Here is a 4,294-nt window from a genome sequence, read left to right as displayed (position 1 = left end):
AAGTCCAATTTGCTTAATAGTCAAAGAGTTAATAGAGTTTTAGTATCTCAAATTTAACTTGAATGAAATGTAGTGTTTGGGGATTTATGGCTTCCTCCCAGATCTAGATTAAAAGCCTCCCTTCAGGGGACCATTTAACTCTTTTTTCTGTTCCTTTGGCCACTGCTTCTCTGTATTCTCCCTCCTCTTCCTCCTCCACCTTATATCAAATGTTGGAATGTCCTGAGGCTTAGTCATGGGCAGCTTCTTATCTAGATCTTTTCCCTAGGTCATGCCATCCAATCCCAAGGCTGGCATTGGAATTCTTTTCTGTGCCCTGGACTTGAAAATCCAACTGCTGACCTAATGCCTCAATTTGATCTAGAACTTTACATATCCATTCTAGACCTCTCAACTCTCCTCCCAGATCTGTTTCCAATCCGTAAGAGGCACCAACACATTCATTCCATTGCTCAGGAGTCATCCTTCATCACCCCCTCATTCTCCTCTTTCAGTCCAATGTCAAGTCCTCTTAGTTTCCTTCTGAAATATGTCCCAAATGCTCCCCATCTCCTCTGGCACCATCTTATCCCAGGCTGCCCTACTCTCCTGACTACACTGGCTTGCTAGCCCCTTCAATGGTCTCCCTACTTCTACTCTTAATACCACTACCACCCCCACTGGAAAATGAAGCATCCACAAAGCAATCAGGGGCAACATTGAAAATGTGAATCATTTAATAGGCTCTGCTGCTTAAAGCCCTGCAGGGAGTTTCTGCTTCCACTTAGGTTGTAGAAAGCACTAAGAGAACATAGCTCCCCCAACAACCAAGAAATAGCAGACAAGCTACAAAATCATGACTTTTCTTTGAGCTCATCAGAGATCTGAGGTCACAAGGCAACCATATAAGTTGAATTCCAAAAATTGGCAAGCCCTGTGAGAGGAGATGGGGTAAAAGCATTGTTTCATGTTTGGCAGCAAAAGGAATGAAGAGGTGACTGCCGTACCAGCGGGAGAAAGAAAATATCTACAATTTTAGCTTATTCTTAAAAGCCAGTGAGGGCTGGCATGTTGGTGTGCTGTGGATAGGATCACCAGAGAGGAGAGGTGTTTACCCCCATTTAGAGCTCCTTTCTACTGGCCTCTAGCAGTTGCTCATGAGAATGATCAGAGAAATGTGAGCAACCAGAGAGAGGCCCATCTCAGTGGTTTGGATATACCTGAAGCCTAACTAAAATGCAAAGAGTATCAGATTGGATTTTAAAAAGAAGACCCAGTTGGGTGCAGTAGCACATGCCAGAAATGCCAACTACTCAGGCAGCTGAGGTAGGAGGATGACAAGTTCAAGTGCAGACTGGGCAATTTAGTAAGAACCTGCCACAAAATTTAATTGAAAAAAAAAAATTAAGGGGTCAGGGTATAGCTCAGTTGTCGAACACTCATTTAGCATGCATAAGGCCCTGGCTTCAATCCCTAGGACCACAAAACAAACAAAAAGATGTCAGATAATGAAAAAATGGTCAATTCTAGAAATTTATCTTTCACCCTGGACAAAAGTTAACTCAAAATAGATCAAAGACCTAGGAATTCGACCAGAAAATAATAGAAACAAACTTCTAAAAGAAACTTAGAGTCAAACACTGAGACACAGGCACAGTCAACCCTTTGCAATAGGACCCCTAAAGATCAGGAAATAGTGGAAAGAATTAATAAATGGATGGCATCAAATTAAAAAGCTTCTGCACAGGAAAGAAAAAAAATTAAGACTGTGAAGAGAGCTGGGAATGGTGGCATATGTCTGTCATCCTAGCAGCTCCGGATGCTGAGGCAGGAGGATCACAGGTTCAAGGGCAGCCTTAGCAATTTAGTGAGGCCCTAAACAATTAAATGAGACCCTGTCTCAAAACAAAAAAACAAAAAGGGCTGGGGATGTAGTTCAATAGTAAAGTGTCCCTCTGGGTTTGATCTCAAATACAGAGAGAGAGAGAGAGAGAGAGAACCTTTACTAGCTACTTTCCTGACAGAGGATTAATATTCAGAATATATAAAGAACTAAAATAATGTAACACCAAAACAAACAAACAAACAACAACAACAACAACAAAAACCACACCAAATAATCTAATTATTAAATGGGAAAATGAACTAAACAGATATTTCTCAATAGAAGAAATATAAATGGCTAACAAATACATGAAAAAAATGTTCAACATAATTAACAATTAGAAAAAGGCAAATTAAAACTACTCTGGGGTTGTGGCTCAGCAGCAGAGCACTCACCTAGCATGTGCAAGTCACTAGGTTTGATCCTCAGCACCACATAAAAATAAATAAATAAAATAAAAGTATAAAAAGAAAGATATAGATCAATTAAAAAAAAAACTACACTGGGATCTCATTTCACTCCAGTCAGAATGGCAGCGATCAAGAATATAAACAATAATAAATGCTGGTGGGGATGTGTAGGCAAAAGTATACTCATACTTAATTGGTGGGACTGTGAATTAGTACAATCACTCTGGAAAGTAGTATGGAGATTCCTCAAAGAACTAAAAAGGAACCACCATGTAAATCAGCTCTCTTGCTCCTCCGTATTTATCCAAAAGAACTAAAAACAGCATATTGTAGGGATACAGCCACATCAATGTTTATAGAACCCCAATTTACATTAACCAAGTTATGGAATCAGTCCAGATGTTAGTCAGCAGATGAATGAATAAAGAAAATGTGAGATATATATATATATATATATATATAATATTATATTATATATATATATATACACACACACATACATACATATAGATATATAGATATAGATATATAGATAGATAGAGATATATATCACACAATGGAGTATTACTCAGTCGTTGAAAAGAATGAAATTATGGTATTGGCTGGTAAATGGATGAAACTGGAGATCGCCATGCTAAGTGAACTAAATCAGACTTAGAAAATCAAGGACTGAATGTTTTCTCTCATATGCAGAAGCTAGACCAAAATAAGGGGGGAAGAGCAGGAGTGGGAATCAGGGGATTACATGAAAATAGAAGAGAGATCAATGGAGCAGAGAAAAGGGATGGAGGGGAGGGGAGGGACTGAAAATGGGAGGAACTATGCAATGAAATTGATCAAACTACCCTATATACATATATGAATATGCCATAGTGAGTTTCATCTTTATGTATGTCTATAAAGCTCTAATTTTGAAAAACTCTTATTAGGGTATGATGACATATGCCTATAATCCCAGTGACTCCAGAGGCTGAGGAGGTAGGAGAATTGCAAGTTCAAGGCCAGCCTCAGCGATTTAGTGAGATCCTGCCTTTAAAAAAGAGAAAAGAATAAAGACTGGCATGGTGTGGTTTGGCTCAGTGGTTAAGCAACCCTAGGTTCAAACCTGAGTGTATGTCAAAATGAATTATGTCAAACCTGAATTATGTCAAAATGAACCACAATATTATGTGTAATGTAATGCACTAATAAAAATTATTGTAAAAAAGCAAAAAAAATACAAACTATTAAATCCTGGAGAGGATGTGGAACAAAAGGAACACTTCTATACTGTTGGTAAGATGGTAAATTAATACAAATACTATAGAAATTAGTACAAAGTTTCCTCAAAAGACTAATGCAACCACCATATGACCCAGCTATACCACTCCTTGATGTTTCTCCTGAAGAATTAAAGCCATAATACTATAGCAATACATGCATACCCATGTTTATAGAAGCACAATTCACAATAGCAAAACTGTAGAACAAGTCTAGGTGTCCATCAACACATGAATGAATAAAAAAAACATGATATATACATGTGATGGAGTTTTATTCAGTCATAAAGAAAAATGAAATCATGTCATTTGCAGGAAAGGATGTAACTTGACATCATCCTAAACAAAGTAAACTAAACACAGAAAATCAAGAGTTATATATTTTTCTCTCATATATGAATGCTAGAGAAGAAAAGGGAAAAGAATGGTGGAGGGGGAACTCATGAAAATTGAAGAGAGATCAATAGATTAGAGGAAAGGAAGAGGAGAAGGCAAAAGGGAGAGAAAGGGAAAATAGTGGGGAATAATATTGGCCAAATTAGATTTTTACAATGTGTGCATGTGTAAATGTGTAACAACGAATGCCAGCATTATGTGCAACTATAATATACCAATAATAAATATGGAAAATATGGTCAATTCATTTAAAAAAAATCATGCATGTGCATGCAATTAACAGAGCTTCAAAATAGATCAACTATAAATTGATTGAACAATAAATAATTGACAAGAGCTGGGGCTATAGCTCAGTGGCAGAGCAC

Source organism: Marmota monax, unplaced genomic scaffold, assembly GCF_021218885.2.
Source record: "Marmota monax isolate L192 unplaced genomic scaffold, Marmota_monax_Labrador192_F-V1.1 WCK01_AAM20220418_F8-fsc00063, whole genome shotgun sequence".
NCBI classification, from domain to species: Eukaryota; Metazoa; Chordata; class Mammalia; order Rodentia; family Sciuridae; genus Marmota; species Marmota monax.
This window is presented reverse-complemented; position numbering follows the sequence as displayed.